Genomic DNA, 20466 nt, shown 5'->3' with positions numbered 1-20466 from the left:
AGGGGCCTTGCCAAAGATTACCGGTTGGTTTTACCCCAACTCCAACTTCTTAACGGAGGCCTTGGAGAGCCAACACAGATTTTTATGACGTCCTTCTCTTGTTTTATAAAACATGAGATAAAAAGATTATTGTAAAATAATGACTTTCAAACACCTAAATGGCCTGGGCCATGCTTTCATTGGCGGAGTCTAGGCGTGCACTCTGGTCCCAAGACCCTTTAAGAGGTGGAATCTTATTTCTGAAATGGATTTGGACCACATGCAAGACATATAAAAAAAGATGTGTTTTCCTGCCACAGAGGAAAACATCTGTTTTGCAAATGGGTTTGACTCCACTTGCAGAATAACTTTACAGATGTTTTGAAAGCTCTAAACAACTGCAGCCTTTCTGGTCTGCTCTGGTTCAAAAATTGATTTGCTAAGAAAATATGTAAGTCTGTGACATAAATGAAAACAAAAGTTTTCCTCTTAACCAATCCATAATAACAGGATATTTTAGACACGGCCTTGGATTGGTGGTGTTTTATAGATTCTTTTTCTTTCTAAGACATGCATACACAAAGTGTCTTAGAAAGGATTCAAATGTGAATAGAAAATTATTCCCACTCTCTTAATAGAACTAATTGTTAATATGAGACTATTCATGCTCCTTTGTCATTTTCCCAGCTTTTTTTATTGATTTTCAGTAAATGATAACCTGGTGAGATATAAGCATGTCCAGCATATATTTTATCTGTCTTTCTTTAAGGACAGCTAAAAAACATGAAAAGTGTTTTTGCATTATCTCTTGTTCATCCTCCTTTAGCTTCTCACCTGGCTATTCATTCCTAGTTAGCCTGCAGGTACTGTGTTGTTGTTATTGGCTGTTCGTTGTTCATTTGTTCAATGTTTGTATAATTTAAAAGACACTATTTTTGTTTTGTTCTACTTGCTGAATAACTTTCCAGAGGTTTTGAAAGCGCTAAACCACTGCAGCCTTTCTGATGTGCTCTGGTTCAAAAATTGATTTGCTAAAAAACCATGATCAACTGCCAAACAATACAATATTTCTTTTTTTTCTGCCTCATTACACCTACTGACTTCACTCTGTGCTATTTTTTCCTAACCTTGTTTGAATTTAAATCTTTCTTCATTTCTTTTATGTGTTCTAGTTAATTTCCTCCTTTCCTCCTTTTAAGAAATCCTCATGTCCACTTTTTAAAAGTAAATTCTAAATAAAACAGAACAAACCTATTATGTATTAAAATTCAGTATGTATTTTCCCTTATAAATATATGCCAATTTTTGATATGTTTATATCATATTAAACATAAGTTCTCAATTAGGAACCAACATATTGAATATTCTTTTATGCTAAAGTTGGTCATTTCCAATAACCAATTTTTTTCATCTGTCCCCTAGAATAAGCTTCATCTTGTTCACCTTTGTCTTACCAGTGCCTAAAGAAGAGCTGCTGGTAGGCACTCATTCACTGTTTCTCGAATAAATCTAACATTTGCTTGGGGTGGGGGGAGGTGTGTGTATATGATGTCCCCAGGCACTATGTTAAGTAATTTGACACACACATACACACACACACATATATTTCATGTAATCTTCTCAAGAACTCTGGAAAGTATTATTATTATCCCCATTTTCGAATTTAGAAAGCAGAAACTCAGGGAAAGAGGAAAGTAATTTATCCAAATTTACACAGGGAGAAAGTTGCAAATTATTTAGCTCCAAAGACAGCCTCTTTGAATAGTCTGAAAGATAAACATGACCCATACAAATGCCTTTCTTTCCCATTTCCCTCTCTGTGGCTTGTCCTAAGGAAAGCTTTAAAAATAGAATTGATTAGCTCTTTTCTTTCCCCTCATGACCTAACTTTTGGTGCCAAAACCCTTTGACTTATCCATCCCAACCAACCCCAAAAACTTCTGCTGTGAACACTCCTTCTTTCATCCAGGACAAATGTGCCTTGGTCTATATCTCCAGCTATCCTCAGCCAAGTAAGCCTGGTTTCCCTTTATCAAATCTTGCATCTCATTGCTTCATAATATTTAAGATTTTGAGATTGAAAAATTGCTTATCAGGTAACTATTCTTTCCCAATATTAAAAAGCTAGGAGAGTCTAGAATTACCTGGTTTTATGGCCAAAATGTCTCTGAAATTACTGCAATTACTGTAACTAAAAGCAATGAATTTAGCCCTGGCTCATGTGGTTCAGTTGGTTGAATGTTGTCCTGTGTACTGAGAGGCCACTGGTTCAATTCCTGGTCAGGGAAAATACCCAGGTTGTGGGTTCAATCCCCAGTCAGGTTGCATGTGGGAGACAACCAATCAATGTTTCTCTCACATCAATGTTTCCCTCTCTCTCTCTCTCTCTCTCTCTCTCTCTCTCTCTCTCTCTCTCTCAATCTCCCTTCCTCTCTCTTTAAAATAAAAACATATTTAAAATAAATAAATAAACATAAATAAATAAATAAATAAATAAATAAATAAATAAATAAATAAATAAATAAAACAGCAAGTTTAAATTGGTCTAAATAGACATCAGTGTATGGTGGTTACCTACCAAAGGGAAAGGAGGTTGGGGAGCGATTGAAGAGGATAAAGAAGGTCTAATATATGATGACAGAAGGAGACTAGACTTGGATAGTGAGCACATAATGCAATATATAGATGATGCATTAGAGAACTGTACACTTGAAACCTATGCAATGTTATAACTAATGTCACCAATTAAATTGAATTAAAAAGAGCAATGTCATATCTGATCTGCTGCTCTGTTCTTCACTGGAAACCATCCCTCATCTTCTTGGATAAGAATTTGTACTTGGGCCCTAGCCGGCTTGGCTCTGTGGATAGAGCATCAGCCTGCAAACTGAAGGGTCCCAGGTTCGATTTCGGCCAAGGGCACATGCCTGAGTTGCGGACTGGATCCCCAGTGGGGGGTGTGCAGGAGGCAGCCAATCAATGATTCTTTCTCATCATTGATGTTTCTCTCTCTCTCTCTCTCTCTCTCTCTCTCTCTCTCTCTCTCTCTCTTCTGCTCCCTTCCTCTCTGAAATCAATAAAGAAATATATTTTTTTTTAAAAAGAGAATTTGTACTTGGGTTGTATTATTATAACTGTATCATAATCATCATTGTGGAAACCGTTGTTGACAACCCACAAAACAATTGCCAATAAATATATAAATAAATAAACTGGTCTGACAAAAAGTTTAGATTTCGGCAGGAATCTGGTTGTTGACCTCCAGTGAAACTAGGCTGACTTCTACTCTCTGTCCTAAGAGGAATTTTAGTTGATATCACAAATGACTTTAACATTTTTTTATGTAACTTCCACCTTGAAGTCAAAGTTAGAATTATAGTATTCAATAGTGGGCTCCAAAAGTGAAAACAGAAATAGGACTACCAGAAAATATGATAATTATTGTGTCATTCTGTTAAATGACACACACACACACACACACACACACACACACACACACTCATACTTTCCAAGTCCTCCTTGAGTTAAATAGAACTGCGCAGACAACTTCTGATGATAAACTATTATATATACTTAAAAATAGTGCTAATTCGATATAAGGCACAAGGCACCCTGAGGTAGTTTTCAATTAATTTTTTATTTCCATGAGATGAAGTGCTTGGATTTTATAAAAATTAAAAAATTTCATGACACAGTAAATGATAAATCTTGTGATTTTTTTTTTCTATTTGTCATTTTGCTGCTGTAGAGAGGGGTGCCATTTTAAGCATTTGATTTGTGAGAAAATGATGCTCTCTAGTTTTATAGGCATCATTAATTGTTTGTCACTTATTGTTCAAAACAATGTGCAAGGGTAGGCATGAGCAGTCAAAGCAATAAAGTGAGATAGTAATAAAAATGAGTAAGTATTTGTAGTGGTAGCATCTTTTCTTCCAAGGATAAGCTGTTCAGAGTTTCTAGTATTATCAGAGGACCACTTTTTCCTTGAAAATTTTGATGGTACTACTTTGTTTCTCCCCTGGGCTATATTGTACCTAGTCAATGGCTTCTTCACAGTCTTCAACAGTCCTTTGTTCTCTTTCTACCTGGAGCGTGTCACTGTCTGCAGTGTTTCTCCTGGGCCCCTTGTATTATAGTTCTACGTTTCCTGATCACAGCTCCGAATATTTTTACCTCTAGCCCAAACTGCCTATGAGTTCCATACCTGTAAAGCTATCATTTCTCTCTGCTCACCCTAAGGAATTTCTAACTCATCAGTCCCAAATTAGAACATCCTCCTATGTCTTTATGACCAGCATAATTTGACCATTGAAAGTATATAGGATCTTATTTTTAATCATAGGCTGTGGAGCCTAGACCTTTAAATTACATTAATCAGATTCTTACCCTGCTTTAAGATCTTAAGTACCTCTCTACTATCTTCAAACAGAAACTCAACTTCCTTAGCATGGCACAAACAAGGTAATTGATGAACAGCTCTATTGCTAATGTGTCTTCTGCCACCACACACAGGTCCTCAAGTTCAAGTAAACTTTATTATGAGCATTTTTCTAAATATACTGTTCTTTCTTTTGCTTCTGGACACATGGTACCATCTTTGTATATAATTTACTTTTCCAAACTCTTTACCTGGTTCTGTTTTTGAAACTCATTCTTGGGTCCCAGCTCAAGAGTTGTCTTTTCTAAAAAGCCTTTCCTGATTAGAATTCATCTTAGGTACCCTTCTCTGGTCCCTCACTCGTTTTATGGAATATAATGAACAACATAAGCTGATGAACAAAAACAGATCCAGAGACAGAGAAGCATCGATCAGACCGTCAACCTCAGAGGGAAGGTAGGGGAGGGTGGGGGTAAGGAGGAGAGATCAAACAAAGGACTTATATGTGAAAAATCAGACAGAAGCCAAAAACCAGGACTACAGGCTTTATTAGAGGAGAAGGACCTGCCTGGCTGTCTCGCAAGGGGAGGACAGCAGCACATGCAGGGATGGGAGGCCTTTTGAGGGGCGGAATGGGAAGGGGTGGGGGGCTTATTGTACTCGGCGCACACTGATTGCTGGCTTACTGCATTGTCCATATAGGACAAGGGCTTAGGGTATTTGGCTGGTGTGGATTGGTGGTCCAATGTATAGTCCATATAAGGTACATGGTTAGTCACTCAGGTATTTCTGGGCTGCAGGTTACGTCATACTCCGCCCACCAGTTGGGGGAAGGGAGGATCTATCATTACATAAGCATATAGGCCTAACCAATGGACACAGACAACAGGGAGGTGAGGGCATGAGTGGGGGTGATGGGGGGTAACATGGGGATAAGGACACATGTGTAATAATTTAATCAATAAAAGAAATTTTTTTAAAGTCTATGGAAACTTATACTTTACACTTTATCACTCTGTATTGTTATGATGTTTACTTATCTGCTTTCTTTTTTATACCATGCAGCTCCTAGAATACCTGGCCTATGTTAAGATGCAACAATATTTATTGAGTGAATGAATGGCCAGGAACCTTCTTATCATGCATAGCCACTGCTCTAATACTAGGGTATTTGCATGTGCCCTTTCTTTTGTGAAAGTCCTGTAGTCTGGAAGGAGTGGGGAGTGTTCTTCCTTTCATTTGCAAATATATTTGACCAAAATTGAAATTAGTGAAGAAGGCAGGAAAAGACTTAAGAAAATTTGACAGTATTTTCTTTTCTTCCTTGTTATATTCACTAAATATAACTAAATATATTCATTAAAGTTATTACTGATTTTCATTTACTGTATGAATTTAAAAAATGATACTTAAAACATATCCAAAGGCTTAAAATATAGATATGTTATTTATTTTTTCCAACATGACTGCTAAAGGAGGCATATCTATATTTTTATGTGCTCCCTAAGTGGATTTTCTCATAACGAACACTTTTCTAATGCTCCTGTCTTATTTAAAAAAAGAAAAACAATATACTTTCTCTTTAAATAATATATGATATTTGAAATGAGAGTAGTTTAGGAAACTAAGATTTGATTCATTCTCCCAACTTACACCAACTATGACTTCCCAGCTCTTTGTCAATAAGTCTTTCACCATCATGTTATTTTCTGGCACTGTTATTCTATCCAGGAAGTAAAAAAATGTACTTATCTGATTCTTGACCTAATAATCAAAGTTCATCAAACTTTTAAATGAATTTGAATTACAACAGTCTGTAATAGATAAGCAAATTTGCCGTTTAACTTAATATTTCCTAAATTACCTTAATATTTACTAAGCAGACTATTTTTGCTAGAAGTTTCTGTCCCAGATTTTATCTCTTTATTTTAAATTATCAAGGGAAAGCACCAGCTAGCCTTTCTGTTTCACTGTGTTCCAATGCTATTATTTTGCTAGTATTTCATTGCATAAAAATAGATATGGGTAATGACTCATCAGTGATGCTGACACCCTTACATATCTCTTCCTTCTAATTGTGAAATGGAGGTTTTATATTTTTATGTAATTATATTAACAATCAACTAACAGCTTTTCTCTCTACCACGATTGAATATTGCTCTTGCTTCATGTCCTGTGCAGTTTTGCCCCAAATATTTGTCTGAAAAAAATATTTAAAATATTATTCTTTTCCAATACATACCCAATTCAATGTTAACAGATTCTATATGCCATCAGCCTCTATATCAACATTTAATTTGCATAATGTGGTACCACTTCACATTCAATAGAATAACTATACAGTCAAATCTCGGTTCTTGAACGTCTCAAACAATTTGGTTCCCTACCAAGTTTTCACAGAAAAAAATGTCCAACAAAACTTCATTTTTAGACCTGACAAGCCTTTCATGTTGATACCTCAGCATGACAAAAAGTGTCTCTCAGGCTACAAAGGAGAGAATGCATCAGTATGAGTCAGTTTAGCGCTAAACCTTGTGTTGTTAACATCTTAGGAAGTTGTATTGTGATTTTTTTTGTGGTGTTTTTTTGTGTGGGCGGGTTTGTTTCTTGTTTTTTTGCTTTTGTTCTTGGAGAAATAATTAGCACATTTTAAAACATAAAGAAGCCATGAAAAATGCTTATGTTGCTACTGGTGTGAAAGAAACAATGATCATAGGCAATTGAAGAGGTAGAAAAACTGCTGTTGATTTGGATAAACAAATGGTGAAGATGCGGTGACAGCATTCTAGAGACTGTGATATGTGAAAAAGGGAAGATGCTGCATACTGACCTCCTGAAAGAGATCCCTGTGACTAGTGCTGAAAGTGATTAGTTTAAGGCTAGTAAGGGGGAGGGGGGAAGATCAATAAACTTAAGAAATGAAGTGTTTGTTTATAGATTAAAGAGTACATTAGACATGTATATATGAAAGGTTACATACAATAGGAAATCATTTGGGGGTCTAGAATGAATTAATTCAATTTACATTATTTCTAATGGGGAAAAATGATTCCGTTTTTTAATAAATCACTTCTCCAACAGCCTTCTGGAATGAATTAAGTTTGAGAACCGAGGTTCCACTGTAATAAAAAAGACAATAATGGGCTGGTGAAGGTGGGAAGAAATGAGAATCGTCACACATTACTCATGCAAATGTGAAATGGTGCAGCTGCTTTGGACAATAGTTTGGCAGGTCTTCAAAGGGTTACACATAGAGTTAGCATATGACCTGCCTATTCCACTCCTAGGTAATATGAACATATGTCCACATAAGAACTGTATACAAATGTTCATGCCAGCATTATTCATAATGGCCCAAAAGTGTAAAGCAATCCAAATGTCCATCAACTGATGAATGAGAAAGCAAATGTGACATACCCAATCAATGGAATATATTTGGCCATAAAAAGAAATGAAGTGCTACAACAAGGATGAACCTTGAAAACATTAAGTGAAAGAAGGTAATCACAAAAGAACACATATTATATAATTCAATTTTTATGAAACATCCAGAAGAGGCAAATCTATAGAGACAGAAAGTAGATTAGTATTTGCCTAGGACTGCAGAGGTTTGGAAGGAAACGGGGAGTGACTGCTAATGGTACATGGTTTGTTTTTGGAGTGATGAAAATGTTCTAAAATTGATTATGGTGGTAGTTGCACATGGCCATATACACACCCTGTGAATATACTAAAAACCATTGAATTGTACAATTTTAATTGGTGAAAAGTATGGTATGTGAATTGTATGTCAGTAAAACTACTAAAAAATATATGGAATGAAAAAAACCTACATATTGCACTGAGGATATGTAGTAGACACCCATTAACATAACTTCAACATTTAAATATATATTGCTTTGCCATTTGTGTACCAATATTTTTAGAAAGCAAAAGGCTACAAGTTGGAATCCCTGCTCTTCATATTTTCCACTTTGCCTTAGAAATAGTCACTATTGTAAAGTTAATGCACATTGTTCCCATGTATATTTTTATCCATTTACTATTTATGTGTATATTCATGAAAAAATAAATGTTTTGAATTTTTTTTACTTTTTATAGAAATGGTATAAAAAATAGTTTTTACACCTTTCTTTTTACACTGAGTATGGTGTATAAAACACATAAATGTGTCCACGAAAACATATGTAAACATTGTACATTAAATTCTGTATAGTATTTCACTGTGTTAAATAGAGCAACTAATTTATCCATTACACTAGTAATGAAAATTCAAATTGTTTCCAAACTTTCACTACCACAAAAAAATACTAGAAAAAATGTCCTTGATTACGTTTCTATGTCCTTGATTACGTTCAAATGTTTGTCCGGACTCCGAGGTATATACCTGAAGTTGAAAGTTTCTGGGTTAGTGGTCATGATCAATTTAAAGAAAGTATAAGCTAATTTCCTGAGCATCTGTACCAATTTACATCCTTGCCAATCAACAGTGGTTGATAATGCTATTTCCACTTACACCGTCCATTACTTGGTATTATCATCATTTCAAATTTTTGCCATTGTGATGGTGGTGAAATAATATATCATGGTATTTTCATTATTTTTTTTTTTAGATTCAGGTGAGGTTGAACATTTTTTGTTTGTTTGTTGCCTTTTGGAAGTTATTTCTATACCATTTTCCCCTATCCATTGCTTGTTTTCCTATTGACTCATTTATCTTATTTTACTGACTTCAGAAACTCTTCATGTATTTTGTATTGTAGTCTTCTATTAGTTACATGTATTTCAAAAATATTTACCAATTTTGATTTGGGTTTTAAGTTTTTAAATAACAACTTGGTCAGACATAGGATTTACATTTTTATATCACTAAGTTTAACTATTTTCTTATGGCCATTGCTTAGAGTGACATGAACATATTCTGCTACATTTTTCTAAACATGTGGAGGGTGCCCTTGTCATCTACAGATCTTCATCCACCTGAAATTTATTTTTTGTCTCTTGTGACATAGAGAAATACTTTTCTCCTTTTCCTTAAGTGTCCCAGAACCCTTCCCCTACTGATTAATAACTATTATACATCATAACTATTCTACATCAAGTTCTCTGTATAGATTTTGTCTGTTTATGGTTATTGATCTTTCCCCTTGGTTCGTCTTTTATTGCTACTACAATACTCTTTTAATTACTATATCATATAAGTTTTGCTATCTTGCTAGTTTTTCTTGTACGCTATCAGCATTGCTTTGATCACAAAGTAAACTTGTGAAGCAATATACTAGGCGGAATAAATTTGGCATTGGTTCTGGAATGTTATTTGGAATAACACACATTGGTGCCGGTTAGTGATATGTGTGATTATCTGAAAATGTTTTGAATCATGGCCAATTGCTATGATTTTGTATGTGCTACATAGAAGGATTTTCATCTGAAGTTGCATAGAACTCCATTGAAACACTGATGCTAATACTTTAGAGGTGTGTTTTCAGTTTTTAATATGTAACATAAAACTGTGTGTGAATGGTAAAATTATTTTAAAGGTAAAATAACTAAATTCTAGAATAATGAAATATATTAATCATAATGTGAGTTTCTTTATTGCATAGCAAACACCCCTCTGTACTTTATCTTTAAGTGTCCCTGCAGAAATTATTGAATATACTGAAATATACTAATAGAAAAATTAAGAACATAAAAAAGATCTTACCATAGTAGTAATTGGCACTAGTCAAATAGCAACTTTCCTAACACTGAGTTCTCAAAAATTGTCTATTGGGAAATTTCATCTGAATATAACACATTAATTAAAACTCAACATTTCTCAAGTTGATTCACTCATATATCAGTTTTCCTTCTTGGCTTCATATTTCTGTCATTGTGTCATTGTCTTTACAGTTTCCCAAGTTCAAAATCTTGAAGTTATCCTTCACTTATTTTACCTTAGTATAATCTATCCATGGTAGGCAGAATAATGACACCTCCTTCCTCCAACCCCCAAAGACAGTCGTGTTCTAATCCAAGAAACTGTGATTATATTATGTTACATGGCAAAGAGAAATTAGAGCTGCAAATGGAATTAAGGATGCTAATCAACTGACTTTAAAACAACAAAATTATAGTTTATATAGGGGGCCCAATGTAATCATAAGGATACTTTAAGGACTGAAGAGGGAAATAGAGGATTCAGTGTTAGAGTGATAGCTTCAGATAGAGTCAATAGGTCATTTCTGGCTTGGAAGATGGAAAGGAGCCGCAAGCCAAGAACAGTGGCAACCTCTAGAACCTGGGAAATTCAAGGAAACGGATCTTCCCCTAGATCCTCCAGAAGGAATTCAGCCCTGCCAACACCATGATTTTAGATCAGGGGAAGCCACTGCAGACTTCTGAATTTCCAAAATAGTAAAATTGTAAATCTGTGTTGTTCTAAATTATCACGTTGGTGGTAATTTGTTAGAGCAGCAATAGGAACTGAACATACTATCCAATCACCAATCAGGTCTCCATTGGTTCTTACTTTACACTTCCTCTCAAGTGTCTTTCATCTCAATTTCAAATGGCAGTATCTAGTTCAGGCCTTCATTTGTTAGCTCTGGACATTGCAATAGATTCCTAGCAGGGATATAGGGGAAACAGTCCCAAACTGTGAGTGAGGATGCCTGAGTTTTAGACTGCCTCTACTATTGATTAGCTTGTGAACCTGAAGAAACCTCTGTGCAAAATGTCCTCACCTTTTACCCTAACACACACACACACACACACACACTTATATGATCAGAAATGGAGTTAGCCGAATAAGATGATTATGTAATTAATTTCTAGCTCTTGTTGGGGCTACTGTGTAGTCTGGCTACCGCTTACCTCCTCACATTGTCAATCCATCCTATATACAACAACCCAGAATTATCCATAAAAACTGCTTGGTATAACTTACACACTTATGTAGAAACTTACATTGACTGTTCATTGCTTACAGGTTAAAAAAGTCTCTGTGTATGATCGTTTACATTCTGCCCACTGCCCTATATCTCTCCAACATTTTTTTCTTTCCCAATGTCTTCTTTTCCTACTAACTTCAGCAAAACAAGGCTACTCATTCATTCCTAAAACATGGCTGACTCAGGCTCTTCCTTCTTCCTGTGATACCCATCACACATATATCTAGTTATCTGAGTCCTCTTTCTACAAGCCTGAAAACTACCATCCCCCACAGTTACTACCACAATTGTCCCGCCCCCACAATTACTGCCTACACTGTATTTCTCAAATTAAATTATGATGGAAATTTAAAAACGATCTAAATTTTCCAACTCAACACTAAGAATTGAAGATGGTAAAGGGATGATAAAAGAGGGTAAAGGAAAAGAGAATCTAGTTCAAGTCTCTGGAGAAAGTAGGGAAACAAATGTGTTCAGAACTAATCTGGTACTCTCTTGCCTTAGTATTTCTCCCGTCATGGGTGTGTCTTGTCTCCCAAGGTATAAACCCTTAATTACAGGGTCATTTATGATATCTATTTATCCATGTTCTTTAGATAAAGTTTTATGTCTTACCAACAAAGGTTACTTACTTGTTTGCTCAGTCTTATAATACATAAATGGTAATGACATTAACATACAAATCCAGTTTTAGCTCCCACAATTCATGAGGATTTGATGGATGAGTTCATCAATCAAGTATTTATTAAAAGCCTACTTGAGCTCAGTATATCTTAGCCAAATAGTCCCCAAAGCTGGAATATGTCAATTCTCACTTAATCTCCTTCATTTCTTGGCCTCCAAAGCCCACCTTCCTAAAGCACCTTTTTGTATGTTCCAAGCATGACTCATAGTATTCTGATCCCTCTTGAATTTCTCTGGGTTCTGGGAGGGACTTCTCCCTACTAGTGGTCTAAAGCCTACTAACTACAAGCTGTACACTCACAGCCATGTCCCCAGAGGAGTCAGCTTCAGCTGGTGGGTAAGGCAGCGACTTGAATGAATTCTGTAGGTGGCTAATTTGCCAAAAAGAAAAGCAATTTCTTAAGAAACTGGGCATTTGTGGAAGGTAGTAAAAAAAAATTAATTCCCTTCATGTAACTTTATGAAACATTTTTAGATACCCTTAACTTATGTTAACTCATAAAAAGCACTTAGTCAGGTTCCCTGCTTGAAACTTTGTGTCAAAACCATCTATTGAGCCAATATTTGCAATTCTGACTACAGCATCATCTCCGTGAGGCCTCCATAACTTGGGCATTTTATTATAAAACCAGTAGAATGTCTGCCTGATCAACTTACACTCTTCTATACTTTATAATGCTCATAGCTGTGTTGCCATGATGAAGGTAAGTTCTTGGCTCAAATCTGGAATAATGATTTTAACCCAAAGTGAATATGAGTACTTGGTCTAAAATTCCAGACGCCACATCAGCACAGATCCAATATTTAAGAATCATTACATATGGCTAAAGATTTAATTTTTTCTATTGGTTGTTCTTTCTATATAGTCTGTTCTCTTTCAGTTTTCTCTTTACTTTTCTCCCCCCCCCCCCACATTTAAATTGTACTAACTGTTAGTAGCATACAAATACCTCTTTCTTTAGCTTGTCAGTGACATAAATTTTCTCTAATGTATCCTGACAAGGGCATTGTATTCAAAATGTCATTTCCTTCTCTCATTTAGTCACAGATTTTAAGTCTCTTTCAAAATTTTTGTTTCTTTCTCATACAAATTCCTTTGCCTATTCAACATTGTCTCTTTCCCACACAGAATATATATTTCTGTATGACAATGAAACTGGTAAGGAACTGACCAATTCAGCTTTCTAAAACCATGAAAATATCTTGGACCTAATACGCCATGAGTGAGTTATTTCAGTCGTAGATATGTGTGTATGCATAGATGTACTTATAAAACATAACCTCCTCTAAACATGAGCCATGTATAGACTCATGCATGCATATACAAAGTCACGTAAAAAATTAGCTGTTGCTGATTGAAACATACAATACAGGCCTACCCACACAGCTGCAGCCTCTTATACTTTCTCCCTCTCTTCTCCTTCTTGACTATGTTCATCACTACCAGGGCCATAGTGTACTGATGAGTAACCTGGCTATTGTGCCCAATGCTATCTGGAATAGCATTCAGATGAAGTGCTTTTAAGCGGACTTCAGAGGATAGTGCAAAATATTTATTTTTATGTCATATCATCCAACCTTTCTCTTTCTAATACTGCTCCACTCAAAGCAAAATTTCAGTGCTCAACCTTGCTATAAAGAACCAGAGCTAAGCATAGAAGAAATAAAGGGATAAAGAAAACAGACAACCCTCTTCAACCATAAATGTATAACAGCTAGCTGGATATAGTAGACACAGGCCCAGAGTCTTGAGGCCCAAGTCAGGGTGACCCAGGCTAAATAATGGCTTGGGCAGAATTGACTGACCTTAATCTTCAGGCCTACATAGGACAGTTGCTTTAGGCATGAGAGATGCCCTGAATGGGTAGTGAAGCTTTGAGGAATTTGCCTGACAATGTCTCGAGGGACTCAGTCCAGCCTTTAGGACAGAAGTGTGACTTCTAGGATATAGACAAAATGTGACTTACAAAGAAGATATAAATAGCAATGGAAGATAAAGCATCAATGCACATAAAAACTAAAAATGGGGAAGAGATCGGTATAAACTTTAAGATAATGTTGACAGTAGGTCAGAAGGAGTAAAACAACCTAACATGAAATCCCTTAAACCAAAAAGAATCCTAATATAAGAATGTAAACTCTGTAGGGATAAAGATCTGAAGCTTAGGCAATCTGCTAATGGGCCCTAAGATTCCCTGCACAGTCTTGCTAGGTATGCTAAGATTATAAGGCCCTCACTGGTCTTTACCTGGGCCCTTTTTCAGGGTTATGTTTGTAGCAAACAACTATGGAGGGAAGAGGTAATATCCTCCCCCAGACAAAATAGCACAGTGTTCCTCTCCTGCAACACAACTCAATTCTTGTGTAGGCATCCATGCAGGCCCCACTGTGGCATCCTGTGGAATTTGGGGGTCATGAGAAATTGACACAAGCAAACATGAAGCTCAGTCTGCCTCCTGTGCCATGAGTAATAAAGTCCTTTATCTCTGACTCAACAATTTCATGTCTTTTGCCAGCATCCATGATGCAGTAATGGGCTAGTTTGTTAGCTTGAAAGTAAAATAAAATTCCATAGACTTCACAATTCCTCACAGTGCTATGCTCAACACCTAGAATAATATCCAGCAAAGGTAGGTCATTCAATTGATTAAATGAGTCACTTAATAAATAAATATTTGAATTTGATTTACCTTGCTATTAACCTCATTTAGAAGCATTAAATTAGTCAATGTGTACTGGTGAAAACATAGAGTATATTATTTATACCAGATTAAAAGTTCATGCTAGGTATTCACTACTCAAATTATTTTAAAAATGAAGTTAATGGGCCTTTCATTAAGAAATGTTTCCAGTAATTTCTGAATATTTGTCAAATCATGTGTTGATCAGTATCATGGAGGATTTGTGAAAAGAAAATCAAAATCTCAAATTATATTTAAATCCACATGTGTAATATAAATGAACATTTAATGAAGAGTAAGTAACAATTAATAAAGGAATTTTTAAAAAGACTTATCATTAATTTTTCAGTGTACCAGACCAGAATCCAGATGAGGAAGCTGTGCAGAAGTAAACTACTTAATTTTCTCCTTTACCCTAATGAAAGCATTGGTCTCAGATCCTCTGAGGTTGTTTCCATTAAGACCGCAGGGATAGTCTCTCACTTGTGTTTATAATTGATATGTCAATAGAATAACCATTGATTAATAATATCTTTCAGCAGAATCTTTATCAATTTATATTCTAAAGAGTAAAACAGTCGAACTAACATTTGCAGGTTATGCACAGACTCTGAGCTTTGTACTTTCAGAAGTGATGCATAATCTCTTAGCAACGCATGGCTAGTGTTACTTCTCTACAACTGGTTCATTGTATTTTTCTCAATATGTTGTGAAATTTTTGCATGTGGACTCCACATTTTTCTAAATACTTAGTAATTGGGAAAGGTAATTTTCTTTTCCTGGTGAGATGTGGTAGAGCGTGGTTTTCCTTCTCATTTTAAATAATGTGAAACTGCAAGCTGCTAGCGGTAGTTTACAAATAACAAAGTAACACTGGAACAAAATTTCAGCAAACAAAATGGATCATCAATATTTAACTCAAATCTTTAAAAATAGTGATTACCTTGAAATGGTTTCAGTGAATGATCTTCTCTAGATGTCTAAAACTATATTGGAAAAAAATAAGAAAAACAATAAAACTATATTGAAGATGAAACGTATGTTATTATACAGAAAGAATAAAATGGGACCCTGTAGATATGACCTCATTACACTTTTCTCCAAGCAATTCACTCACATTGGATTCTGGAGCCAGAGGATTTGGACTAATATGACCACTAAAAACCAATCTTTAAAAATGAATGTCAAAACATTTAGATTATTCACATCATCACATTTGGCTGAAAAATAATACTTGTTTGAAGGAAAAGAAACATACAGATATGTCAATTTACCGAGTAAGTATACCTAATAACAATGCAAGATTTACTAAAATGTGTATGTATCTTCTATGTCATCACCGAACCAATATAACAAACATCATGTACATTGCCTCACTTCTGCTCTAAAACAAAATATTCAAAGGTGACCTATGTTCTCATTATAGGCAAATAAAATTGTCTTTCTTTTGACTTCATTTTTTAACCATTTTAGACCATTGCTTGTCACATCCACTTTCTTAAATATACTTTTTTCTCCACTTAATATATATTGCAATCATCTTCTTAACTAGTCTGGCATAACCACAACAGGACTAAAGATCTTTGATGGTAGATACTATTTTTTACTCCTTTAAGTATATTTATATAATTTTTTGTAGCTAAGTGCTTGGAGCATTTTAAATAATTCATAAATGTTGGTTGAATAAATAAATGTCTATCTCCTATATTCAATCCTTAACTTAGACCTCTTTTATCTCTATAAATACTACTTTGGTTTTCATCATAGGTGGAAATCATCCAAATATATCTGCTCATCCATTTACTCCTTCTGGATCTTGAGTCTTTCAAATCCAACTGACTGCCAGATATTTCCTTCTGGATGCCCTCCAAGTCTGTAATCGCAACATGTGTAAAATTGAATTCTTGATAGTTTCCACAAGTTCAACTCATCTTCAAAACTACAATTTAAAAGATATCCCTGTGGCCCTAGCCAGTTTGGCTCAGTGGATAGATCACTGGCCTATGAACTGAAGGGTCCCAGTTTTGATCTGGTCAAGGGCATGTAACTCAGTGCAGGCTCCTCCCTGGCCTAGGCCCTGGTCAGGGTTGGTGCAGGAGGCAACCAATCAATGTGCTTCTCTCACATCAATATTTCTCTCTGTCTTTCCCTCTCTCTTCCACACTCTCTAAAAATCAATGGGGGAAAAAATTCTCTGGTGAGGATTAAAAAATAAAATAAAATAAAATAAAATAAAATAAAATAAAATAAAATAAAATAAAATATATCCCTTTGTAAAAAAGCACTATGATAGACAACACAAGTGAAATAAAGAAGAGTACAATACAATGTCTAGTAAGGGAGGTGAGCACTTCCAAAGTACAGCCTGACAAGTACTCTGTGGAAAACAAGAAAGCTTTATCTAGAGGTAGACATGAACTTCAAAAAAAATTCTCCAATGTACTAGGCTCCATGTTTACCCCCTGGATCATCCATCAATCCTTTACATTAGCCTCAATGCCCTAATTGCATTCAAAATTTTGGCTATAATTCTTGAATCTGACCTGCTTTCCCACTTGCTTTACGTTCTTAGCTTTAACATCATGGAGGTGGTCTATGTAGCTCTCCAACCTCTAGACCCCTACTTGCTGGCCAGGAACTTTGGTGTCCTGGCTCGTGTATTTGGCCTTTAATGTTTCATCATGCCTCAGATTGCTTCTAAATATGTAAGATGTATACTGTGAAGAAGTAAAAAATCCTATTTCAGGAAATACTCTAAGCATTAGAATTTGACTTACATATCAAAAGATGGGTTTGACTTTAATATAACAATAAAATTGGAAAATTAATTTAGAGGGATGATGAATATGAAGAAAGACACCAGAGAAAACCCAATGGCATATTTCAAAAAGAGTCAATAGAGTATTTTGGTGTGCTTGGCCTATTTGGTTCTTGATATTGGAAAAAAAAGGGATAATATCATGCCAGAAAGAAAAAGGAGTATAAAGATGGAGATAGAAGTAAATATTTGTAAAATAAAGCAAGAAAGAGCTTGAGTGGGTAGCAGAATTACATAAAGGCAATTTGGGCATGTTGGTGATGATGATGTATGCCATGATTCCTCATTCATTAGCTGGAGGCAGAAAATCAAGGAGTTATGAGTAACAGAATAATATAATAGTAGGCACTCATCTATACTATCATCCATATAATAGTATGGATGAATACCCACAGGGTGAACATTGTCCTCCTAGCTGCCCTGAATTTCTTTCCCTTCCCAGGCAGTATCAGTGGGATCAAGAACTCTCCGAGTGGGCCCACGGGCACCACTAATGGCAGTAGCCTCTGCTGGAAGCCTAAGGACTGAAGCAATGCTGTTCCTTATGATAAATGCTTCATCTCCTCATCTCCATGGTATTGTCCTGATGCTGCGGCTGCTGCCACCAAGTTTGCCTCTTCTCCCAAGCTCTCTTCCTACTGGGGCTGCTGCTGCTATTCCTACTACACCCAAGCTAACCTGCTGAAAGCTATGTGGCCTTGTGCTAGAGCCTGGACCCTGGGCTGTATCAACCCAACTGTGGGTTATGGAAATGAACATAGGATGGAGGAATATGCTACCATAGAAGAGAGAAAAATGAAATGATTCTTAAATAAGTATAATTTGTCCTGAGCTTGGAGAATGAGGGAGAGAGATTTGCAAAGGCAGAGAAGACAAAGGAGAGCTTTCTGAGTTAGAATAAAAATGTTGACTATGGAATTACAAAGTATGTTTGCAAGTCACGCCCAGAATTCTTAGCAGGTGAGGAGGATTTATGTAAGGAACTGATGGCACTATTTGTCTTGGAGCTAAATATTTTATTTTATTTCATGACCGAAAGGGAGAATGAACATAAATAATACTCTTTTATGAAGTTGAAATGTTTTTCTTCTCTACTGAAGAGAGTTGAGAATTGTCTTAAACATGAATTGAGAACTTGCAGCTTTTCCACAAGGTCTTCACACAGAAAGGAGGCACAATGTTCACTGGGACAGACAGAGTGAAAACATCTATGACAGTGGTTCAGGATTCCCCAGACACAATTAATACACTTGTTTGGGGAGCTAATAGGGTGGTATTGAGTAGGGCCGGTGCCAGTTCACACAGAGCTTTTGTGTGAATGATAAAAAGATACCCCATCATCCAAGGAGAGATATTCGCATGTAGGCACATAGATTGGCAAGCCAAGTGAGAGCTGAAGTTAACCCCGCTTGTCCCCATAGCCAGTTAGCCTTGGGTAGTGCACAGCCTGCGTGAAAAAGCCAGGCAACCCTCAGGCTCTAGCTACATTTAAAGTGAACGTGGGAGGCCCCATCCCTCTCTTACATCTGACTTGAAAATAGATAGAGGTTTCAAAGGACAATTAGTCTATTTTTTGGCCCAGTGAGACATATAAGCCTGGATTCCTCACCCTCCACACCGATTTTTTTATCCTGTGTTTTCTTGAGATTGCATTACTCGTAGCCTTGAATGTTTAAAAGGGAAGATCAAATCCATTTATTCAATGTCAGAGCATACTGATCCCAGGGCTATTCACTGGAATAGATTCTCTGTAGGCAGTGCTCACTGTGGCTTTCAGGAGTTCAGAGAGAATTTATGAGCATAATTCTTAGTTCAGTTAGAAAGAAAGCACATTCAAGATGTACTAAAATAGCTGAAAAGAACTGTAGTACCCTACTTTATGAGCACAAGATGAGCTTTTATTTACTAGATAAAGAATTTATAGCTGGCAGAAGTAAATTTCAGCTTTTAAGAATTTCTAACTATCATTCCACTTACTCCAATAGCTCATTGCAGAACACTAGTTTATGAGAGACACTGAAAAATGAGAAGGTTATAAACAATTGGATAATAACATTGAATTACTAGCCTTCTCAACTAATAATATTGCCTGTATGATTTAATGCAATTTTTAAATAGCTACTTGAAATTACATTCTCCTTATATACAATGAAATATAACTTTGTGGATAGGTTATTACAATAGAATGTGTCCATAAACTTTGCCTTCTAGTCAAAGATTTGTTGTGGGGATCTAAAGGAAGTATAGACCCAAAAGTACTTTTTAAAAAAATATTTTTTATTGATTTTTAGAGAGAGAGAGAAACATAGATGTCAGAGTGAAACTTCAATCACCTTGACCCCAACCAGAGATCGAGCCCACAACCCATAGGACAAACCCCAACCAACTGAGCCACACTGGCTGGGGCCCAAAAGTATTTTTTCAACTTACATAACCGGAAGACAATGTGAAGAATTTTACACTTTGTTATATTTTTAATTAGATAAGAAGTTAATATACTGTTTTGTTTCCTCTGATAATCATTTGCAATTACATGTAAGGCTAGTCACAATTTTAAAAACTTATGTATAATACTGAAAAAAATCATGGTAAGATTTGTTTGTTTCTTTGTTTGTTTAAAACAAACAAAAAATACTGGACAACTGGATCCTATGTGAACACCTTGCAGTATAATCTTGGCACCAATCATGTCATTTCACATTTTGGCATTTTGTTTTCCATGTTTCAAATGTTGCCCATTACCCTAAGGTCTACTGTGACCAAGTGAGAGCAGTGATGACCTCATAGAGATTAGATCAAATAAAGGCTTTACCACTCTCTCCCTAACACAAAGCCTTCACTCTGTTCTCCTTGCTGTCTTGCAAAGAGGTTAGAATCAGTTCCCACAGCGAACTAGTGTTCAGAACATTTCTCATCTTTGAATGTATGTTTCATTGCTCTCTACATCTCCAGATTCTACTTAAAATCCAAACCTTTCCCAAGTCCCTTTAG

Source organism: Myotis myotis, unplaced genomic scaffold, assembly GCF_014108235.1.
Source record: "Myotis myotis isolate mMyoMyo1 unplaced genomic scaffold, mMyoMyo1.p scaffold_m19_p_3, whole genome shotgun sequence".
Classification (NCBI taxonomy): Eukaryota; Metazoa; Chordata; class Mammalia; order Chiroptera; family Vespertilionidae; genus Myotis; species Myotis myotis.
Note: the sequence above shows the minus strand (reverse complement) of the source record.